Source organism: Eptatretus burgeri, chromosome 1 (genome assembly GCF_056783735.1).
Source record: "Eptatretus burgeri isolate ZD-2024b chromosome 1, Ebu_testis_v1, whole genome shotgun sequence".
In the NCBI taxonomy this organism is placed as follows: domain Eukaryota; kingdom Metazoa; phylum Chordata; class Myxini; order Myxiniformes; family Myxinidae; genus Eptatretus; species Eptatretus burgeri.
The window spans coordinates 109,653,835-109,679,155 of record NC_140961.1 but is presented as its reverse complement, the minus strand read 5'-3'; the positions used below and the strand labels follow the sequence as shown (position 1 = coordinate 109,679,155).

The window sequence follows — 25,321 nt, the reverse complement described above, 5'->3', positions numbered from 1 at the left end:
ATCCTTTATCAGGCGCTCCTCGGCCACCTCACTCTCTGGGGTCTTAAGGCGTTTCCTAGGTAACCTCGCTGGGGTCTAAAGCCGCCATGTTTTTGACCCGGATGTAAGCTCCAGATTTGAAAGTATCAGTAGTTGCGACTCCCCCAAAAAGTGTTGATTTGTCCAATTCGGACATTGCACGGGCGTTTCCGGGTGAGTTGTTGTATTGAGGGCAATTTTAATCGCTTGCCAAGCCGGGCGTTCCGTTGGAGTGCTTCAGTGTTTAATCCCTTACCGAGCTGTGCAGCGCAGTTCGTGTCCTGATCGGGATGTGAGGTGGACCGCTCCTCCAAGGTGGAGGTAAGTACACACACAGACACAGACACACAGACACACAGACACACAGACACACAGACACACAGACACACAGACACACAGACACACACGTGGACGTGGTACGTGTGGGTAGATTTGGATTTGTACGGACTCTCCGTGAGTGTGTGGACATGCCGTACCTGTTACAGGTGTCGTGGTGCTAAACTTTCATCCCCTCTCTTTAATGTCGGTTCTTTCAGGTTTTCCTTTGTCCTCTTGTCAGTTTCCAAAGCATTTGGTTATGGGATTTGCTTTACAAATACAAATACAAGGGTTAAATGTTTCTTTTTGTCAGTTTCAAACTAAAATATATTTATTAACACCCGATTTCCGAGCCGTTTGCCGAATTAACGTGTTTTCTAAATGACTGAGCCAATTTTTTTTTTCCACCCGTCACACGCAGCTGTTTATAAAGAATAATGTTTGTGATGGTATCCCTGAAACGTCTGTGTAAATGTGACGTCGTTCTTCGGTGAAAACCACTCAAGGTTTTTGGGGTCAATACAGTACGAACTGTAGTCGGTAATCGCACTCACTCCAACCTGCTGATTCCTGGTAAATTCCCCATATCGGCCAAGTGTGTGTGTGTGTGTGTGTGTGTGTGTGTGTGTGTGTGTGTGTGTGTGTGTGTGTGTGTGTGTGTGTGTGTGTGTGTGTGTGTGTGTGTGTGTGTGTGATTGGTATCTACCTATTCGGGTTTCAGAGTGTGGAATGGAGTCCTCCCAGGGGCGGACTCAGAGTATCCACCTTTATTTCGGTAAGGGGGTCACGATTCATGGACCAAGCTGTGAAGTTTTCTGTTCTCAATGTTTTGTTCAGGATCGTCGTTGAGCCCCGGACAGCTTCCAACTGTAGTTGGTTTGTAATAATATGCCCAGGGATGGTTTTTCACTCACCTGTAAAATACTTCCTGGGAGCTTATGGAATGGCGCGTCGTCCGTCCGTCTGTCCGCCCACAAATACTTGCAACTTCTTATCACAAACTACTCGTATAATTTCTTCAATGAAATTTTACCACAACCTTCATCACCCATTTTGGAATGAAAAAAAAATGGGGTCAGAAAGGGTCTACAGAGGGAGTTTACTGGGGGGGGGGGGGTGGGAGGCGGTGGAGTGGGTTTCGTCTCCAAAAGGTATTTGCTATCTTCTTAAACGATACACACACAATTCCAATGAAACTTCACAACAACTTTCATCACCCATGACTTACCGAAGTTTGTTCATGACGTTAGAAAAATCTGACTGTGGGGGGACTTAAGAGTGGGGGTGGGGGGGGGGGGTTTGCCACTCAAAATATCTAGTTGCTTTCTTCTCCAAAACTACACATATAATTCCAATGAAACTTGACCACCATCTTCACCACCCATGAAGTACTAAAGTTTGTTCACAATATAAATAAAAAATTGGCATATAGGAGGGTCTATGGGGAGAGGGGGTTTGCCCCCCAAAATATGCAATTGGTTTCTTCTTAGAAGCTACACACGCAATTTCAATGAAACTTGACCACCATCTTCACCACCCATGATGTACCAAAGTTTGTTCATAACATTGAAAAAAATTGGGGTCGAAGGGGTTCCACAGAGGGGGAGTTGCCCCCCAAAATATGTATTTGCTTTTTTTTCTTAAGCCACACACACACAATTTTGATGAAACTTGATCACAACCTTTATCACCCGTGATGTTCCAACTTTTGTTCATGACATTAAAAAAAAAATCCAGAGGTATTTACTTTCTTCTCCATTATATATTTTGTCGGTCATCCATGCCTTCCAGTGGTTGCCTGGTTATCGTATCCAGAAGGGTGTTTCATATTGCAACTTTTTTGCGCTAGTCAAGTTGGCTACCCGTCGTAGCTTTCCAATATCGATAAAACCCCACTCGCCGATTTTTAGAATTTTCCTCCCAAAAATGGCCGCCGGCAGCCATTTTTTCCAAAATGGCGGCCTTTTTTTCACGTTTTGACACAAAAATCGACTCCTTCACCTACAAAAATACGTTAATGTTACTTGATATGTGTATGTTTGTAGATGATTATGATTGCTATGTCTGCTAGCAGTCGGGGACTAGACATTAGGCATCCACTATGGTGGAAAAATCCAAAATGGCGTCCAAGATGGCCGATTTTTGGCCACTGGAAAGTTGTTCCCTCCGATGTGGGTTCTAATATGTCTAGTTATCGGTTTTTGGGTGTGCTGAATTCGTTTTTATGCTCTAAAATGCAGTATATCTGTCACAGAGACGTCTGCGGGGGTCATGCTCTCGCGTTAAGAAGTAGTTCTTGCAAGTCCGAAGAAGAATTTTGAATATTCTCGCCCTCATTGATATCAGAAAATAATTAAATATTCGAAGGTCAAACATGTATTTATTTAACATGTACAGTATATACACGAATTACTAGTTTACTACTAGTAAAAAACTAGTGTATTTTTGTATTAACTAGTGATGGAACGCATCACCTCAATACGCAATGCCTTCTCTTTTTTTTTTGTACCTAAGTATGATATCTGGTTGCAACACTTTGTTTTCAATGTTCATGCTGAATGGGATCATTTACGTCATACGTGAATGGCAGGTACTTCCATGTTTTCAGTGATTACTTTTGGTTCATGTTCCCACAAATTTTCTGGAACTGGGATGTCAAAGTTTTTGCAGATGTGCCAGAGGATTACTTTACAAACTTTGTTGTGTTGTGTGTACAGCTGTTCTGACATGAGATTGTTTGTTTTTGTGTGTGTGTTCGGTCATTAAGTACAACATATCATTCTCTTCACGAACCCCAACTCCACCCCTCACCTTTCTCTCTTCTGTTTTTTTTTTTATGTCTGTCTCTCTCTGTCTATCTGTCTCTCTCTGTCTCTCTGTCTCTCTCTCTCAGTCTCTGTCTGTCTCTGTCTCTGTCTCTGTCTCTCTCCCTCTCGCTCTCTCTTTTTCCCTCCCTCTCTCGCTCTCTTTTTCCCTCCCTCTGTCTCTCTCTGTCTCTCTCTCACACATACCCTCCTCGCATCCCTCCCTCCCATGGTATAGCAACATTTGGTGAGGCATAGCTCTTCCCCCCTTTCTAGGTTCCCCTCTATCACTTCCCTCCCTCTCTCAACCCCCCCTCCTTAATAGCCCCCATCAGTGAAGGGACAGGTTGTATTTGCTCGTAATAAATGGAGAACCTGATTAATGAAATTGCACAAAAACAAAATCGACTTTTTCATTTATTTATTGATTTAAATGATCCAACATTCAATTTCTTTGTTCTGAAAAGTATGTGAACTTTACATTCAGTCACTGCTGGCCCTCCTTTAACAGCAACAACTTTATCCAAACGTTTCCTGTGACTTGATCAATCCTGCACATCGGCTTGGAGGAATTTTGGCCCATTCCTCCTTGCAGAACTGCTTCAACCCGGAGATATTTGTGGGCTTTCGTGCATGAACTGCTCGCTTCAGGTTCTGCCACAACATTTCAATTGAGTCAAGGTCTGGACTTTGACTTGGCCTTTCCAAAACACAAAATCTCGTTTACTTCAGCCATTCTGTTGTAGATTTACTTGTGTGTTTAGGATCGTTCTCTTGCTGCATGACCCACTTTGTTAAGCTTTAGCTCACAGAGAGATGCCATGACATTCTCCTGTCGAATTTGCTGGTACAATCCAGAATTCATGGTTCCGTCATTAATGGCAAGCCGTCTGGGTCCTGAGGCAGCAAAGTAGCCACATACCATGATACTCCCACCACCATGCTTCACGGTTGGGATGAGGATATTATGTTAAAATGCAGTGTTTGGTTATCGCCAAACACACCGTTTCTCATTTAAGCCAAAAAGTTCCACTTTTGACTCGCCTGTCCACAGAACATTCTTCCACTAGCCTTCTGGATCATCCAGGTGGTTTGTGGCAAACTTGAGACGGGCAGCAATGTTCTTCTTAGAGAGCAGTGGTTTCCTCCTTGCTATCCTCCCATGCACGCCATTCATGTTGAGTGTTTTCCTGATGATGGACTCATGAACACTGGCAGCCAATGCAAGAGAGGCCTGCAGATCCTTTGAAGTTACCCTGGGGTCTTTGTGACCTCCTGGATTATTGTATGCATTACTCATAAAGTGATATTCTTTGGACAACCACTCATGGAAAGAGTAATAAGAGTGTTTAGTTTTCTCCATTTGTACACTATCTGCCTGACAGTGGATTGGTGGAGCACAACATCTTTAAGAATAGTTTTGTAACCCTTTCCAGACAGATGAGCATGGACAACTCTTTTTCTGAGGTCCTCAGAAATCTCTTTTGACTGTGGCATGACACACTTCCACAAACCTGTGTGGTGAAGACCAGACTCTGTTGGTGACGAACAAGGTCTATGTTTTTCATTTCGGGTAGGGCAACCCAAACGCATTCCTGATTGTCATCCCATTGATTGAAATACCTGACTGTAATTACTCCCTCAATTGAGCTGATTTACCTGGAGGTTTACGTACTTTTTCCAACAAAGAAATTGAATGTTGGATCATTTTGATCAGTAAATGAATGAAAAGGTAGAAATTTTTTGTGCTATTTGTTTATTAGTAAGCTAGCATATGCACCTTACAATCAACGAAAATTCAATATTCAGCCATCAGCCAGAAAGATAATGGCGTTAGTGTTTCTTAACCTTAATGATTTCATCCATGTGGAAATTCTCGAAAATTGGGGGAAGTTGCAATGCAAGTAAATATACGTCAGTCACCCAATGCACAATGAATCGAGACAAGTAAAAGAGAGACGGTGCCTGTAGATGTGCTGTATCAGAGCATTACATTATTCAATTAAGTCACGCTCCACCATCACTTGTGCATTGATCACAGAGCAAAAAGTGACCACTAGTACTCTCAAATACATGGGTTGATAAGTTCTAAATCATGTCCCACATTATGGACCAGGATTCTACATTGTGATTTTCGTCTCTGCACCACTCAGGAAACATCTGCATGTCATTCAGTTTATGAATGATGGAGACATCAAAACATGCCCTGAAACGGCTGCATACCCTTTCCCAAAGACATCTAGGGAGAGGCTATCAAAGGGACTACCACATCTAGACCATGTGGAGGTACTCGCTATTACCTTCAGAAAATGATTTTCGTTGTGCAGATCACCAATCTGGATGAAATTTGGGATACTTCAAGAACTTTAGACGCTGAGTCCAAATCCACTTGTTTCTACGTCGAGGATGTGACACAATTGGTCATTTTTGGCAATTAAAGATGCACCGAACATTAAAGCACTATTTTGACAGAGAAATGAAGAATCAAGGTTAGACTGATATGTACTTCAAATAAAACTCTTGTGAGGTCTTAATATGATACAATATGTTTATACAGAGTTATATATTATCAAAGAAAACCATATTCACTGTTATTAAAGATGTTTATAATTAAAGGTCGTAAACCGAAGTTTTTACCGGCCGAAAACGTCTGGACCGACCAGACAGGCCTTCAAATTGACCAAGGCAACTTTTTGCTTAAAAGGCAGCCACACTGGCTATTAAAGGTAGTTACATTGACTATTAAAGACAGTTACAGCGCCTATTAAAGACAGTTACATTGGCTATTACGGATTAAATCAAAGACAAAGAGACTGCGCGACAGCCTGATGAAAAGTGGAACTGCCACAAGAGGATTACTGTATTAGAACTCCAGTATTTCTTGCTCTGAAGCGGTTGCTTAACTAGGCTCTTGACTGCTGTTATTACAAAACTCAAGTCCACTATTACATGCTAACCAACCTGAATACTACTGTGCAGTAGATTACCACAGCAAAAGCAGTATGACACCTGCATTAAGTTTGTCGTCGGAATCATCATCAGTTCCGCTTTCATCATCCATAAGTTCCATTTCTGCACGGGTCTGTTCATCGTTGGCACAGTTTTGACACCCACAGCACTCTGTGCAGGACAGTCCTTTTGACCGGCAAGAACACTGGTTGGTCTCGCATTTTGTCTTCTTGCAATTACATTTTGTCGCCTCTAACAGTTCCTTCTGCGCTGGTGGTTTGCTCAGCTAGTGAACAGTCAGTGCTCCGTTGTGTTCCACCCATCTGTGAAATGTAGGAGAAGGGGCTTCTATAAACCTCTCAGTCGCGCGGTGGTGGATCACAGACTGATAGTTCACTCTTTTGCAATGCAGCATCAGAGCGTCGCTTGTAGGTGGCAACTTCTGTTCTCCCAGCGACTGGCTGCAAAATAGCTTGTAGCGAGCCTCATCCACACTCTTCATGGTCGGCTGATTGTACATGGCGCAGACGAATTGTTCCAGGTCGTGAATGATATTCTGATCTCGCGGGAATTCTCGACCAATGCTCCCGAAACAGGTGATGAGATGGGGACTCTTCATCATCAAGTCAAATGGCCTTGTTTTGCCCTAACCGTGGAATGCAATGGTGGTCTCACTTCCTGTGAAATTGTACAAACCTATCAACGCATAACAGACAGAACCTTCCAGGGCATTACTCGGCTTCCTTATGTCAACGACGATAATGTCCTTGGTACTTCCTGTGACCACATGGAAATTTCGTGCTCGAATCGACTTCGAGTGAGCCAACACCAACACAAACACATCGGTGTCGAAACTCTCTATGCGCACCGACTCTTCGTTCTGTCCCGCGTGAGCGGCATGTAGCAGGAGCTTCGTGTCAGCTTCCTCATGGTCACATTCAATTTCAGGTACTGACGACACGACAGTCATGACACCATTCGACGCCTCGATTTTCTCACATTTGCCGGCATGACTGACGTACAACAGCATGTCGCCCAGTTTTGATGGAGAGATGTTTCTCGTCCACGATTCGACGATTAACTCAATCAACGCCTCCTTTTGGCTCCGCTCAGGAGATAATTGGCCCACTGTTTTGGAAGGGCTTGATCACATCCGTAGATGGTTCGCACCTGAAGATCGCCCGCCCTGCCCGCTCGTCTGGCATGCTCCAGGCACTTGATGCTGATACTTGGGTAAGTATCAAACACCACGTCCAGTCTCGAAGATTGGTTATGTCGTGCTTTGGCCACTACGATGTTCAGCACCATCTCTTCCAGTTTGCCGAAAGTGTTCGGCAGTGAACTAGCCTTTATCGCCTGAATAACAGCCATTCCATCCACAATCGTTGCACCTTGGATAGGCCGAGTGTCCACACGGCAATCTGGCCACAGTTTCAGTATATGGTTGCGGTGTTTGGCTTTGTCCGTCTTAGCAATCGAACCATCACCAGATGCCAGCGGGAAAGATATGTTCGCCAGTGGGTACGCAAGCAGATCGTGGAGTGTTACATTGCTTTTCTCTCCAATCAACAGCAGTCGTGTGAAAAGACGACGTTCATTCGCAATTTCAACCTTCGACGTCTGCTGGTGGGGAGTCGCCGACTTTCCTCGCGCCTTCAAGAAAGTTGCCAATTTGGCCTTCGAAATCTGACTGAAGAATGGGACCTCACCCGAAAGAAGCCGATCACACATGAATTGCACGACACATTCTCTCCCTTGACATATGCGTTCATCAAGTCCGTGGAAGTGGCTGGCAGTGCGATGACACCTGAACCAATATTGACGAGTTCAAGGTGAGCGCCGGAGAAAGGGTTAATCATTTGAAGTACTCTGTCCATCACTTGCACCACCACTGCTTCGTTCTTATTCGAGCTCGACACATCCAAATCCTTTCTCGTTCGGGGCTCGTCGTGGATACCCGCCATGGACTCACATTTCCTTGCGATTTCCGCATGTGCTGGTTGGGACAGGATCCACTTCTTCACAGCTGTGCTTTTCTGAGTGTAACCAATGATGCCTCCACTGGTCTTGCTGTCCCTATTTAAAGTCTGCTCTATGATCTGATCACATGCAACACTACTAAATCCATAACGAGTATGCCGTTGGGCAGTCCATTTGCCATCCATGAACGCTTGATAGCTGTCTGGGTGGAAGTGCTCTTTCCCTGCCATTTCCAGCCAGTAAACGGGTAAGTACCTTGCATACTTTAGGTGATCGTACGCAAAGTGCCAGGGCATTGATGCTCTCGTGATCACAAGGTGTTTCGATCAGTTCGAAGTACGAGTTGCCCATATAAGCTCTAGTGCTCGCTCCACCATTTCCAAGTAGGGCCATGTAATGTTCACACTTTGGTGTTTGTTCAGGTCATCCCTCACCATGAGTGCTCCCGAGTATAGAACATGTAAATTGAGGTCTGAGTCACCCTGCTCTGGACCCTGGATGGCTTCATCGTCTGTAGTTGACTCTGTTTCTGTTGTAGAGCTACTGTCCACAACAGCAGCCTGAGCAGTGGAACCAATATCAATGTCCTTCATGTACACCACTTCGCTCTCAGACATTTTGGTGGACGATAGAAAATCATGTCTGGGTACCGTTCCTGCAGTCTTTTCTTCAGTCTTGTTGCCTGGTAGTTGGCCTTACCCTGACCTTTGCATACTCTGAGTAGGTCATTGAACATCTCACACATCTTCTTCATATGTATAGATTGCTTTCCATCAAAGAGTCTTACCTGGATTACTTTATCACAGAAAATGTCAAATGTTGAGTCGTAGTTCACTTTCTGAGTTTGGAGTTTACTTTGACTCTGTCTGTGGTATGTGTCATTCACATACTCGTAATAACATTTATGGTGATAACAAACTTCCAGCGCCGCACAGTCTTTATCCTTTATAGTTGTCATTATTCTCACATCACGTTCATCTCTCCTCTGCTCAGCAGGTTCCCTCAGCTTTCGTCCATCTTGTGTTTCTGCCAGGGACAACTGATCACGTTGAGATTTTCCTTTGACACGGATGAATTTGTCTTTTTCTGGTATATGATACAAATTCTTGGCAGTACACCAGCTGATTTGCCAGCCACCCTTTCTACAGAGGTTCTGAGGGATTTTCTACGTATTTTGTGGTATGAGTGCCCCTCTTCTTCGAGTCCGCCCACCACCTCACTGGCTCGAGCAGAAACTGCAGTAGTGCTGGCTTCTGATTTCCTTTTCCTGGCTTCAGCGCATTTTGTATTATCCTTGTTACAAAACGATGCATCGCAGAACCGGTGACAGCAGGCATCCGCAGGAGGATCAGTCATTGGCAGCAGTTTCATAATTTTATCAGCCAGCAAACGGCATTTGTTGATAGTTTCACTATCTGTGGCGTCGCACCAAACCTTCGAACACTCGCATACCTTACGCCAAATCTTATCTGTGAATTGCATCACTTTCTCATCATCCTCCCCGCCCAAGTGTGAAACAACGCATATTTGGTTGTTGAAAGACCAAAAATCACTCAATCACATGACAACCATGGGCGCCGCCATCTAGATTTGTTGTTTCCTGGTCGTTTCCTCCGCGATTAGAAGCATGCCACGCCCACTTCACGGTGGTAATTTAAAATGGTAATAACTGTCGGTGTGTCAACTTGTGCATATGGAAACAAGTAGGAATTTCAATGGTGTGTTCTCATGAATTTACAGGGTGAATTTCGTTTAGATTGGTGATCTGCACAACAAAACTGAACGAACCGACCCACCTCCACATGACCTAATCAATAGGACAAGTGTGTACATGTATCAAGGAGAATACATTGAGAAACTGGAAGGGCACTCGGTAGAGCGCATACCTCTGCCACGTAATTCCTGATCCATGAGAAAATATGGGGCCCAACACATTTTTGAAATATCATGGTATACAGTGCTATATCGTTTTTGGCCCCATCAATGGTGAAGATTCACTTAAAAAATTTAATTATCGTATCCGGATTCAGATCTTCACCAAAATCGATTGAAGTCGTCCTTGTCAAACACCCAACCTGCCCACCAAGTCTCATCCGAATCCGTCCACAACTATTACAGATATCATTCTATATATCGTTCAAGGCTGGTGTTGGCTTAGTGGTTAGGATGGTGGCTTGGGATCCCAGGGTCCTGAGTTCAAGCCCCGTTGGCTGCTGAATTAACACCAGGGGTTTGACTCAGCCTGTCATCCTTCCGAGGTCGGCGAAATGAGTGCCAGTGTACTGGTCCTGGTGTATGCCCCAGTTAGAATAGGTGTACCATATCCCTGTGTGTCGTAAGAGGCGACCAGGGTTGGCGTCAGGAAGGGCATCCGGCCATAAAACATTGCCTCAAGAAAAAGCCAAACCCCTGCACAGCAGGGAAAAATGGCTGTAAAAACGGTCATTTTTTATATTATTCTATATATCGTTCTTGGCTCTATCTCTCAATGGTGAACAATCACTTAAAAAATTCTAGTAGCCATATCCGGATCCGGATCCGGATCTTCACCAAAATCGAATCGGTTTGTCCTTGCCACACACCCAACCAACCTGTCTACAACATTTCATCCAGATCCGTCCACAACCTTTTGAGATACCCTGCACACAAACACAGACAGAAATGGGTGAAAACAACCTCCTTCACCTTCGGTGGTGGATGTAACTAGAACAGCACTCTGTGGAGCACATACCTCCACCAGGCTGAGCAGTTTAGGTTTTGTATCCACCTGCTTGGCCACATCTGAATCCAGACCTTCACCAAAATCCAATTAGCTTGTTCTTGTCACTTAACCAACTCATCCATCTAGTTTTGCATAAACCATCCACAACTTTTTGAGATATCGTGCTCCATGTCGTTTTTTGCCCCATCTCTCAATGGTGAAGAATCACTTAAACGTTCGAGTATCCAGATTTGGATCCAGAGCTTCACCAAAATCTAACCAATTCGTCCTTGCCACACACCCAACCTTTTCACAAAATTTTGTCCAAATCCATCTAACTTTTTGAGATATCCTGCTCAAAGACAAATGGACAGGGGGTGAGAACATAACCTTCGTCCACCTTCGGTGGTGGAGGTAAATAGTGAGGTTTGATCAATTACCCTTCATCTGGGGATTTTGTTTCATTGGATAAAAATTCCACATCAGTATTGATGCGGATGAATATGAGCAGGCTGGGAAAATTATGAGCATGGTCATGGAAATTAAATATTTCCATACCTTTAGATCCAATGTATCATCAATGAATCAATAGGACTGGCAGGATGACTTCAAGGTATGCACATTTGCCCCTAACGTCTCTCGCCTGGGTTCGAATCTCGACCCAGCTACAAGCTGTCATCCAGGTGTGTAATAGGCAGGGTGATTAATCAATGTGTGTGCCGTCTCTCAGATGGATGTTGAACGATCGCCCTGTCTGGCGGCATTAGGTGGTAGATATTAAAGATCCCACGCTGTCTTTCGTGAAGAGTAGTTGAGCTATCTTCGGCACCCTAAACAAATTCCAAATTCCTGCCCTAACCTACCGAGGGCGACGCAGCCGCACCCTTAGCCAATGATTCTACCCCTCAGCCTTGTGCTACATACGAAAGAAGAATTAATCGGCCAATAGTTTCACTGCTCTTACACAAGTGAATTTTGATCAGTGGAGTCGTTATGTATGACATGATTTCTGAGAATAAACAAAAAACATATTTGGAATCATCATTTTACCCACTCTGCTTATCTATCCTCAGTTACCCATACTACTGTTTAGGGAAAATATCATTTGGTCAAATAATATACTGCATTAAAAAGTCATTTGTAAAAAAATCAAAAAGGAAGTTTAATCTACACTAATGTGTTTCAGAAGTTGCTTACTTGGTAGAACATTTCATGGTACTAAAATACAAATCGGACGTTTCTCAATTGAGCATAATTAAGTTTTTTTTGGACAATCAGCCACACCGATATAATTTAATGCAATAGTGATCTTTGCACTATGTGCAAAGAGTGATGATGTCAGCAGTTCTTCAAATGTGAACAGATGAAGATTACAACATCTTTCAACCTGTTAAACCGCCCAAAAGAAGCCCACAATGGCTCCAGATTTTTACCACTACATCGCTTTTGGAATACCACATGATGTTGCAGCCCACAACTGATCTATACAAGGGTGTCTTTCGTTAACACAGGTCATACTTACATCGAACACCGATTATTTTCATAGTTGTTGCAACGAATTTCACGAGAGAACGGTGATCTTGAGAAGATTTGGTGCTGATGGAGGTGTCGAGGAGACTCCACCCATTGCTGAAACCTGTATACATCAGAGTGTGGTATTAAATTGAAATCAAAATAGCGCACAAGCTTCCACGAAGATATAGGCCACCCGCAAAGGGCTGCATTTAGTGCTTCCTGGTATACTTCTCTCTTTAGCTGCTCCTTCAGAGAATCAACAAATGTAGAAGAAACACACCATAAGATCATGTTCCTTCCTCCAGCGGAGCTTGTTGTCTCATCGAGAAGCTTGGACATAACATTTATATCTGGGTTGCCAGCGTCATGAGCCATCGGTTCACAGATGGGACCACAAAACACTTCTCATAATGTCTTCGTCTTGAATGCATTCCATGATATACAAGGATACTTTGAAGATGTAGATAAATTGATTTGCGTACGTGATCATATGGACTGTGCTTAGAATGAATGTATGTGTGCACATCACTTAGATAGACAACCGCCTTGATGCGGTAAAATGGCTTTTATGCTCCGCAGATCCGAAGAGCAATGTCAGCAGTATCGCAAACACCCAAAAGGTCAGTTAAGCTAAACAGGTCGATAGTTGAGGAGCCTAACAAAGTTCAATCCGCTTACCCCTACTGATAGGATAAACAGCAGGAACTTAGCACGTCACCTTTCTGACAGATGAATCAAATCATATGTGTCCCACAACGTGCATGTTTGGGCCAGTAGTCAATGTCAGCATGTGCCCCTATTTTTTCTTAACTGCTGCACTGAGGCACCATAGTAATCGGCAACCTTTTAGATCACTCCATTGGCCAACCTTCCTGTAAAACAGTGAGTGTGGAAATGTGCAACCCACTCGCACTCAGCATTGAACCAGAAATGCTACATCAGGAATATTATACCCACTTCAGACACAAATGGAAAACCTACTTATCTTTGAATTGAGACTTCACCATGTGGATGATGGATGGCAAGTAAAGCCAAAATGACACCATTGCTCCGAGTGATATAATCTCACCAAGTAAAGTGTTACCAGTTTAGTGTTACAAGGTTGGCATATATGTATGCCCTAAGGTAATGCCATGAGCATCACTCCTGAAAGGATAACAGCATTAGTTGTTGCAGGAACTGTGATGTCAAGGAAGTCAAGTTGCTCGGTTAAATGAATGTAGCTCATCGGAGGAAGAGGTTAACTTTGAGTGTGTGGACATCAATTTTGAGAAAGTCATTGCGAGCAAGTATTCTGAATGTTACACACGATGGTCTGAGGAACTAGCTCAAGGGTGATATTGGCCCATTTGTGTATGAGGGTGCCTGCTTCAACGCCATTATTCCTTCCAATGGACCACCATTCCAGCTACCAACTGAAGACATAGAACAATTCTGTAATCAGTTGTCAGGTTTGATAGCTATTGTACCCAGAGGAGAATAAATGGAGACATTACCAGGAAAGATAATCATTAAAATATTGAGAAGTGAGGATTTGCCGTTGGCAGAAATCTGGTCACAGATCGAGTCAGGACCATGGAACCACAGAGGTCCTTTGCCGCACTGTCATGACTGGCGAAAGAGGTACCTACACCCAGCCAATTAGCATGGTGACAACTGAAATCACCACATATGAGGAAGAAAGAGTTGGAATGGGTGGTTGGTTGAAGGTTGGTCCATCTTGGCAGAGAGGGAGTGGTAAATGGAGTCATCACTGTTAGGAGGAGGTACAGCACACAGACAAACAAGAGGTTGGAGTGGAGGGAAAAGCACAGCCACAGGTACTCTTCAGGGTTTGGAGGGGGAATGGTGGTACATAAACTGTGAGAAATGGAGTTCTTGATGTTCACTGAAACTTCACCATCGGGATGAGGTTCAGGCCTGTCATACCAGACAAGATAATTGCCAGGGAGAGGCTTGAATAAATCAGGGGCATCCAGTGGGAGGAAGGATTCTGTTAAACAGATAATGTCTGATTTATCAGCATCAGCCTGGATCGAGAGATCTGTCAGATTGGAGAGGAGGCCTCGAAAGTTAGAGGTTCACACCATTTGGGGCAGGAGAGGAGTCACAGTTGGCAGGGTGCAATAACATGGAGAAGTGGAGGTGGGGGAGGGGTGTGAAGAGGGGGTTTGAGAATGTGGACAGGGGGTGGGGGAATGTGGAGAGAGGGTCGGTAGAAGGGATTGTGGGTGGGGCAGGGTGAAGCTAAGAGGGGTGGGGCGAAAAAGAAAGCTGAGAGGTGGTGTGGGTGAGGTGGAAGATCGGAGGGGGTGGGGTGAGGGAGAAGCTGGTAAGGGGGGGGAGTGGGAAAATGGGAGGGGTGGGCAAGGAGGAAAATGGGAGGGGTGGGCAAGGAGGAAAATGGGAGGGGTGTGCAAAGGGGGAAATGGGAGGGGCAGGCAAGGGAAAATTGGGTGGGGTTGGATGAGGGGGAAACCGAGAAAGGCCGGTAGTAGGAAGCAGGGGGTCATGGTGTGAGCAAGAATCTGGGAGGGGTGAGACAAGGGGAAAGATGGGAGATGTGGGCAAGGGGGAGATGGCAAGGGTGGCCCTAGGGGACATGGGGGGGCATTGGATGCAGAAAGGGGGATGTGAGGTGTAGGGATGCTGAATTCTGGGACACAGAAAGGGGTGGGGTGAGAGGATGCCTGCATGAAGGATATGACGTGGAGTGGGGGGGGGAGGGTTCTTACATGAACAGGTTTAACATCATCATCCCGTACTAATTTTAAACAATTTTGGTTTGCGAATTTGAAGGGCAGAAAGACAAATACAAACTTGATAATTGCAGTGGTGCGAAGGACGATTTAGGGCATGAAGAAAGACAGTGCTGTTTGAACTTGATGAGGAAATACGGCATGGGTTTGTCACGAGTTAAATAGAAAAGAAGGGACGAAGAGGATGCAGTGTGGGAGTAGGGCATATGTAGATTTTTTTCATAACTGCAGTGTGGGAAGATTAAACATTATAAAATGTCATTTTAAAGATTTGTGTAGATGGAGAGAAAGGGGAAGAGGAAGAAAAGGAGAGATGAGGCAAGAACTACTTTGGGACTGAATGACTAAAGGAATGAGATCAGGATGACTGGAAATTTGGAATGACTTTTTGGTATTTATTGGTGGTTGTTTGGGGAAGAAAGAAAGTTTAAGGAGAATTAATGAACGATTGAGAAAGCAGGCCTGCTGAACACATGGAAGGCCTAACCAGCTGAGGCAGATGCAAAAGATCAAAAAACCATCCAGGTATGCAAAGACGTAGCACACAATAGAAATAAGAAATGAAACAAATCGAGAGCAACAAAGACAAACCTGGAACTGTTTACTTAAATTTGGAAGCAGGCAGGTTTGAGAGTTTAGCTTTGAGGTTTGTAAGATCATGTTTGCTGGCTTGCCTCAGAATGGACACACACTTGTTGTGAGCCTTACAGAGTGAACCAAAGTTACCCTCAGTCGGGTTAGCTTTCCAAGCTGAGAAAGCAAGCTGCTTGACTTCAATTGCCTCTCCACAGGGATTCAGTGTACGGGGTCGAGACTAGAGCTATATGGAGTGGAAAACCGGTGTTTGGAAGATGAACCACAGAATGGATGGGATAATAAACCAATGCATGAGGGAAGTAAATTTTGGTGAACGTATTCCTGGACAGAATCAACATCGGGTGCTGTGGAAGTGGTAACCCAATCCTTTTGAGAGGGCAGATTGAAGCCCCTGTTCGTTGGCCTGTGCCAAAAGCCATATTCTCGGTCGTGTAGGTTGAAAAAAGCCTGAAGCAGAGAGATATGGGCCTTGAGAAGAAAGTGATCAGGAGAGGCAATAGAAGCAGATGAGGACCAAGAAAGATAAGATGGAGAGTTAGTCATTACTTGGTCCAGCAGGGAGGATGTACCAGCAGTTGAAATCTGTCTTGAGAGATTTATACAGATTCAGCTAAACCCATGGATTTGCAGAGGGTCTTCATTGCAATGCCATGGCTGGATGTTGCCGAGCCCACACCCAGCCGACTGGCATGGTGATAGTTGAAGTCGCCGCAAATGAGAAACAGAGTTGGGAAAGGTGATGACGACTTGATGGCTTATCCCAATCGTCATTTTTTTTTTTTTTTTAACCACAACTCAACCGAATTAAACAAAATACACTTCGAGCTGGAATCGCTACAGAGCAGCAACATTGGAATGTATCCCATTGTACATTGTTGAAATACCGATGACAATGCATAACGTCATCATTCATAAGCAGCTGTTTCTTTCTTGGTTACGTCAACATTGCCGTGTGTCTCACCACAGCAGTGTTTTCATTTTAAGCCAAGCTTTTAGTTACGAGCTGTTCCTTATGGAGGCCAATGAAAGGATAATGATCACATATGTCTTGAGTCAAGGAATATGCAAATTGACTCTGAATGGTGTGGTTGTTAAATTAAATGAAGTCAACAGTAAGCATATGATGAACACATCAACCAAGAAAATGTACCATACTCTTCACAATTCCGTTGGTTCTGCTGAAGTTCCAGTTCCTGGGTAAAGGTGATGCTGAGTGGTTTGGTTATGTAGGGTGGTTTGATATTGCCTTCCCAGTATTCAGAACAGGAATTTGGAATCGAGTCAAGGACCTGGTGACATAACCTCACTATTCTTCATGAAAGACACCGAAATACCATTCATGTCGATCAGCAAGCAGTGCCAGCAGACACGGGCCCTCTGGCTGAAAGTCCATTGGAGGGAGAGCACACAGGTTGATGCATCACCATTCACCATGCATGCAAAACACCAGGGTGGCAGTTGATATTTGGGTCAATATTTGAATTCATGCTATTCATGGGATATGGATAAGGTAGAGATACGTAAGGCCAAATGGCCTCCTCCTTTGCGTCGGTTTCCTTGCATCGATGCACTCACTCGGCTTCCTTCACATTCACGGCACTCTTTCTCCCCCATCCTAACTCATCCCCTCTCCCCCTACTCTTCCTCAACTCCCATGTACAACATTTACTCTCCTTCCTATCGTTCCTTATTCTTTTTATTTACTCAGTCTTTCAATGTCCCTTCTCCATGGCATACATAATGTGTTCAAGGTCCTTGAATTGGTTCTGAATCTGAGTGATTACCGGATCCCACCACGTTTAACAAGAAGAATTGAAAAAAATATATCCTATTTTTGTGATTACCACAAATAATCGCAGTGTGGCACAGTATTCATGTTCTGATCACTTTGCAATAAAAATAATGTCTCTGTCTCTCTCTGTCTCTTGTATGAGCAGGTATTTACCCACAAATTAAAATAGCTCTCGAGCTTCCACAAAAAGATTTCTGAAATTAAACCCACCTTCGAACGGAAACATTCGTACTGCGCTGGAACATTGTCTTTGGCTATTTCCTACAACAGGAAACAAAATGTAAGCTGAGTCTACCTGGCCCAGCTTAGTTCACAGGCTTGGTGCAATGTACTCGTAAATTACTGTTTTCCATACAAAGCGAAAAAGAAAACGAGAGAGACGGACAGGGATGAGGTATAAATGAGTAAGGTGGCATAAAGAGATTGAAAAAACTGGTATAATGAGGTTTTAAGGTAGCGGTTATAGCGGTAACCAGGCCATAACGGCAACAACAGACAAAATTAAAACACAGAAGCGGACATGACAAGATCACTGCCAAATATTGTGACACAGTAAGTCAAGACCCAAGTCACACATGTAGGCATCGGAATGAAAGACATGATCACTGATGAGAAATAAACTGACTTGAATGCTGTGCCAACCACCTGCGTCTTCACCCGATATTATCTACCTTGATACTCTTTGCTCTGCCCGATATATTTATGTCAAGCCGACGCTGCTGTTTATTCATTGTTATATTTTTATGCAAAATATAAAATGTGTCCATACTGAAAGAAGAACTATTCCTTTTCATTGCCTGAATATAAGGCAATGGCGCACAATGGTTATAGCTTTTGGCCAGTCATGAAAGAGCTTTGACAAAATCTATAGCCATGCTGCCAAGAGATGAATCGATCCTTATTATACCGACAAAGGCAGCCTAACCACATCATGAAACATTGTCATTAATGTGTAGTTACAAGTGATGGCAAAGTAACAGGACCAATCGAGTCCAAAAATAGTTCATTTACAGTTGAAGACTTACAAATGCAGCAAAATAAAAGTGTCATGCTTGGAGGTGGCACTCCTCAAGGCTTTGGTGGATGTGTTGAGGAAAATAGACAGCAACTTTGCAAGATTTGTCGGAGGGTGAGGGGTTTGTTGAAGAGTGTTGGTCGTGTTTGAGGGGTTGGTCGACCGCTTGTGCAGGCATTAATGGGGGTGCGGTGGGTGTTGGCGGTGTGGGAGTGAAGGGGGTGTAGTAGCTCAGGGGTGTTGACGATGGTATGAAAGCGGAGTGTGCTGTCAGCCGTGGGAGTGCGGAGGGGGTGAGTGATGGAATATGATGGGTGGAGACGTCCATCTCATTGTGGTGGGTACAGATGGGTGATGGTGGGGTTGCAGAGTGGGTGGGTGGGGGTGCACAGGGTAATGATGATGTTGGGAGTGTTTCAGGTGAGGGTTATAGCAGTGGGGTTATGGTTGGTGTAGTTAGCATTGGAGGTGCTCTGGGTGCAGTTAGTGATGGGGGTGCTGTAGGTGCATGAAATGTTTGTGGTGTGTATGATTCAGGCAGTGGTGTAAGTGCTGTAGCTGTGTGCGGTAGTGAACTTTGGTGTGATGATGGGAGCAAAGGAGACCAAGAAGATAGTTTTGTTGGAGATAAGGCTGTTGGGTATATCGATTCTCCTTGTTGTAGCAGGGATTGAAATAAATAGGATTTGATGTTGTTTTAGAGGGGAGAGGGTAAGGAATATTAACTGAATATTGGGTGGCGTTTTGTGGGGTTATAGTGGAACGACATTTGTTGTGCTGGATGTGGATGCCAATGTTGTGGGAAAGTTGGGTGATTGATTAAGGGAAAGAGTTCGCGATGCAATAGTTTTCCACGATTCTCCCGAGTGTGAAATTCGGTGGCAGTGTGGAATTTGTTAGTAGAGTAACAACTTTTAACCTGTGCTTGAAGGGATGGTGCAGGTAGCAGGGTTTGGAGTTTGGGAAAGTATGGAAATCCTTTCATGGATATGCATGTTTCCAGACCAATGGCTATATGCTTAACAGAAAGAGAGCAGTGACATTTGAGAAGGAAATAAGCCTTTTTTTTGGCTAGAGGAGAGTGGAGAGACTGTGGAGGATGAAACTGTGGCTGAATATGTGACTGGTAGGTCTAGGCAGCAAAAAATAGAGGTATGGAAAGTTTTAAAATTCATTGCACTAATGCCAGGAGTTTTAATAATAAATTAGAAGAGATGAAGCTAAAGTAGACAGTGAGGTATGGCATCGTTGCAGTGAGACGTTGTTTAATGAGCAGCCAAACTGAAGGACAGGAATTTCAGGTTATAATATGGATAGGTGTGATTGGAAAGGGAATATAGTATGGGATCGGCAATCTGGGGAAAACACTGTATATGAAAGAGTGTGGCAATCAGTTCTGTTTCCGGTTTCTTGGTCGCTTCTATTCGACCTCCGAGTGATCTGCTTCCAAAAAGCCGAGTAATCATTCCAGATTCGTCTGTTTTGCCCTTAATTTTATGTTCTCTGTTTGTGTCGATTGTTCTTCGTAACTCGTACTCATTACATATATTTTGGATCATGCATCACAGGCTGGTATAGTTTGAGCCGACACATTTTTTTTTCAAAACTTTACCATCCCCACTCGACACGCCTCCATCATCTCTCTCCCATGATTCAACACCCTCCACTATAATTCCTTCCTCAAACATCCTGTTTACTCCCCAATGACCCCTTTCTTCCAGATTGTTGTGATGTCCCCCCCTCTTCTTCACCCCTTTCGTTAGTTCCTTTTCTGTTTCATCACCGATTTTCTCTTCCCCTTCCTCTTCTTGATGCATTTCATTCAGCTTGTGTGCAGCTTGTTCACCTCCATTTGTCCTCCCTTTGATCCCACTGTCACTTCTGCTCTATTGTTGGTATGGTAGTGAAGGGGGTGTGGTCGCTCAGGGGTGTTGACGATGGTATGAAAGCCAGTTCCTGGGTAAAGGAACTTTACCTGCTTCAATTACAAAAAATAATAATAATAAATGAATACATTGTATCGAGATACAATGTTTGTATCGAAAACACAGACGCAGGCAGGGACGAATGGACGGATGCAGGCATGCTGAGACCAAGCTCCTTTTATTCAAGTCTATAAGGGGTAAATAACATAACATAAATGTGGGCCCATTGAGGAATCATATATGAGAATTGGTGGACAACAAGGGTGAGATGACAGGCATATTAAATTTTTTGGTTTTGCTTCAACAGTTACACATGAACAATCAGGAGAACTCTAATAGTTGAGAGTATCTATCTTAGAGGTGAGCAGGGGCTTTCAGAAGAGATGCAAGTAAGAGTGGAGGAAGTAAAGAAACAGCTAGGAAAATGATGGGATGATAAATCCGTGGAACCAGACAATATATGCATCAAATAGTATTGGGAAAGTGGCAGAGTGGATAAGGATGATGTTAGTCGACATCTTTAAGAGCTCATTGGAGTCTGGACAGGTACCTGAGTGTTGGAGAGTAGCAAATGTCACACGACTATTTCATAAATTATCCAGAATAAGAATTGGAGAACTAGGCACCTGTTAGTTTGACTTCAATGGTGGGGAAGGAAGGTATTGAAGAGGAATGGATGCGGGAACCAGTTGAATAATTTCAAACAAATTAAAGGTAGCAGCTCAGATTTATAAAAGGGAAGTCGCACTTAATCAATGTATTTGAGTTCAATGAGGCAATTTGTACTGGTGTGGATGAGGGAAGTGAAGTAGATGTACTTTAGTTTTACTTTCAAAAATCTTGTGATAAGGTACCCCTAAGATTCGTAGAAGGGTGTTTGTTAAGGTGAGGGCTTGTGGAGTAGTCAACTGGATTGGAAACCGGTTTAGTTATAAGGAAGCAAGTGAATGGGAGGATATCTGATATTTACATCAGAATGGATGTTATTGTGAGGGGAGCTGAGAGATATTTAAAATAATGAAGGGTATAGACAAAATAAGTGCAGACTACTTTTTTCAGCAGAATGGACACTGGTAGGACCAGGTGCCACAGTTTCAGAGTAAAGAAGAAGAGAGTTAGAAACATAGTAAGGCAGGGGTCTTTCACTCAGAGAGTAATAAATAGATGGAATAGTCTCCTTGCAAATATAGTGATATCAGAAACAGTAGAGAGTTTTAAAGTCGAGTTAGATAGATATCTCGAAGTAGATGGATAGGGGCGTACTTCAGTATCGGCACGGTTGCCCAAATGGTCTACTCCTGCATTGAAGTTCCTTGTGATGTCTATGACCTTGCATTGTACCTGCACAATTCAATATCAAAGTCAACTGGGGGAAAGTGAAGGGCGTTCAGGTGGTCACAGTTAAGTGGATATGTGATAGGGCATGGCAAAGCTTTGACCTACTATGTGTTTTCCACCCACTCAACTCAACCCACTGCTGTTGTATTGGTTCTGGAGTGGAATTGCAAGTTTCTCCTGTTCATAAATTCATTCAGTTGTAAGACCATAAAAAACCAACCAGCCATGGGTATTCAAAGATGTAAATGGATTTATTTATTACCATGGCCATTAATGCACACAAGTGTACCACATATGATCCAATGTTCCATTGGAGGCTTACCATTTCGGCAGCCTCTTGGGTCCATCACAACAGCTAGAAACTAGAATGAGGAGGTAGTCAACCATATATTTGACCAATAATGGAAATTTGTAATTTGGTCAAAGTTCTGTCCCAAAGACCTGGTCTTGTTGATTGAACCTTGGGATCTCCAATGTCTACAAGTGAGGGAAGCTCAACATCCATCCTCAAGGACAGCATACTTCACAATGCAAGGCATTGCATCAAAGTTTCACTTGGATTCATATAAACGATTAAGCTCTTACCATCATGATTACATTCACTTTTTGGATGCCTGAACAGATGTGAAGATTATAATGAAGTATCAAGGGAATTGCCTCTGAGATTTTCTGACTGGTCTCAAGATAATCAATCTACAGGTGTCGAAATGATAAAATGCTCTTCTTGTGCAGTGCCAATAGGTGGCACTGCAATGTGGAGCATGCCATACTTTGGTGGGAACGTGAGGCTTGCTGAAAGAGCTGCAAACACGTAGATATAAACAATCTCAATGTACCTTTCATACGATGGACATCAGGCCCAAAAGTATGGCCATTAATGACCTCATTGGAAGTGAAGTGTAACAAGATGATCATTGGATGCAGGTAAACAAAATATGTTAAGTATCAGATCCAGGTTAAGTGAACTGGCTGTCGATGTATTTTATGAAAATCTAAGTGAAGGGAATGAACAGAGTGCATCATTCTGAGGATTACTTATACCAGAGCAGATAAATAGAGTTGTTAGGATTTAAACAACTGAAGTAGACTCAAAATAGGCAGCGTGAATTTCTTTTACAGTATATCAACGTTCATCAACATATCCATTTACATTTGCCCTCTGGATACGACCTTTACAGAACAAACTGACACAGAGACCTTTCAACTATGACATCAAATCTTTGGCAGTTCAAGAGCAAGGTGGTAGTGTGAAAATGAGCCCCTGGCAGGGTAAAAGCTTGCAACAAAAATTGCTGGGATAAAGTATTAAACGTCTTATCCCCAACAAAAAGCTGCGCAAGGGTACGGTGAACCCGAAACTGAAAGCTAATATCTCTGTAGACAAAATGATAATTGCTCTCATGCTTCTCTACTTTCAGTGTTTGTGTGAGCACAAATTGGGGCCTCCTTTCGAATTTGCAATTGTGAAGAGGACTCGGTGCAATTCTCTCTTCAAGCAGCTGCTATGATGAGTGCACTTTCGAGAACTCCCATCAGGACAACCAAGACCTGCAGTTTATTTCAGCTTAATTCTACAAATGACCTCAAACAGAGTCTAATTGGCTCAGATCATATTTGGAGACTTATTCCTGAGTTAGAATGCAGGCTTGTGTCCTTGCTAATCATGTCATAAGTCAAAAAAGGAAACATTTAAATATGCCCGATTCAGATGCAGATTGGTTCAAGTATAATAACTGACATAGTGATCCAATTATCCAACAGATGATAAAAAATATGATCCACAACAAAAAAAAAATTCTACTAACATTTTTTTTTCCTTTGCACAAGTCATGTTCTTGGCTTTCTCTAATGTATTTAATACTGGATGGACACAACATGGACTAGAGGTAAGTGCTTCATGGGACTTCATCAAAAACAATTGTTTATCTATAAAGCTAAAACAAAAATTCACTTTAAATGAGGTTGCTCTTCCAACACTGGCATTTTTTAAATTGGTGTGAGGGACGTCCGACTTAAGCAGCGTTTTAATGCCCATCCTAAGCCCAGTGGTATGTAAGAGACAACTCCGAAATGTGGGATGCTGGCACTTACACATCAGACCATATGGCACAAGAAAATTACTCCCTTCCTGAAAGTCATTAATGAGCTGGCTGAGTTGTTAATCAATTCCCAACCGGGTAATTCTCCTGAGAAAACTACGGTGAAATGCAGACTTTATACAATTATATTGCTGCCTTCAGCCAGGTTTGAATGCATAACCTTAAATATTCTGTCCCAGGATCATGGGCACTAGGTTATGGACTGGCAACACTTTACCAAACACCCAATACAGGACTTTTGAAATGACGTAATCCCCCCCCCCCTAGAATGCTTGGGCCTTGGGATCTACAATTGTGCATGCACAGAACCCCTGAGAAACAACAGTCTTTGGGGCATGCGAAGCTCTATCGTGCATGCGCGATAAGGATCGTTACCTAAAATGGCTCATTAAAGCTTTAAACAGAAACAAAGTATTTGATAAAGTACATGAGAAAAACCTCTACACAAAGAGAGTTGGAGGGAAACAATGCATCTGCTTTGGGTGCTGCTAAATATCGATGGGAAGGACATATCTGGTGGTTGTGAATACACAGAGTTAGCATAAAATCATCACAGGGTTAGATTAAAATCAACTTTTCACAATAATGATCTAAATATTAATACTGAAGGACCAATTTTGTGCTCCTCCTAGCGGTCGCGTCACGTTTTTCTCGGCACTGTGACCTGGACTGAAAGAAACTTTGTACCGGTAAGAGTGCATCGCACATAGTGGCAATGGTCAACTTTCAACTCTGAAGCAGAATAACCACTTTTCGTTTTACATTCGTTTACATGGCGACGTGACGTCACCACTGAGAGGCGTCAGGATGTCATGACATCATCGGTCATTCGCTGACGTCACTACGTCAGTCGTCGACAGACCGTCACCGCTGAGAGGTGTAATTCCACTCCTCGAAAACAGCGTCTGCAATGTAAAACCCTCTTCTGCACATGCTGACTACCTCAGAATGTGAATTTGACACAAAAATGTAACAAGAAACATTGTATCTATATATTAATACTGAAGGACCAATTTTGTGGTCCTCTTAGCGGTCGCGTCATGTTTTTCTCGGTACTGTGACCTGAGATGTTTTGACGCGGTGTTTGTACGTCAAAGTAGACACGTGCACAAATCAGGGGACTTCTTCACAAGGAGTAGTGTACACCAAAAAGGTCGTGTACAAGGACGTTTTGTAGGCCTCATTAGGTAAGGCCATGGAGTACATCCACTGGGATCCGGCTGTTACAAGAGCCGCCACTGGTTGTCATATTGGGCTCATGGAACGGAATCCGTCTGTGACGGGGTTTTGACTAGTATTTACTATTAACCATGTTGGGGAATAGGGGTGAGATCTATTATAAACAGTGTATTGTTTGTTTGGATCTGGGGCTACAAGGCATATTATATGAGATTTTTGCATCTGTTGCTAAAAGGAGAAACGTGCGTGTGCGTGCGTGCTCTACCGAGTGCCCTTCTAGTTTCATTATGCTTTCAAATCAAACTTATACATCGAGTTTTCACAAACGACTC

At 43.4% G+C, this 25,321-nt stretch overlaps 1 long non-coding RNA gene across 3 annotated transcripts in view; it reads left to right on the top strand.

Moving 5' to 3' along the window:
* The first annotated feature begins 5 nt into the window (after positions 1-5).
* LOC147035162 (uncharacterized) overlaps positions 6-25,321 on the top strand; it is a 257,319-nt gene continuing 232,003 nt past the window's right edge. For all 3 annotated transcript variants that reach the window (XR_015061556.1, XR_015061558.1, XR_015061557.1), the window contains exon 1: positions 6-339. This is a non-coding gene — a long non-coding RNA (uncharacterized LOC147035162). The remainder of the gene's footprint in view (positions 340-25,321) is intronic.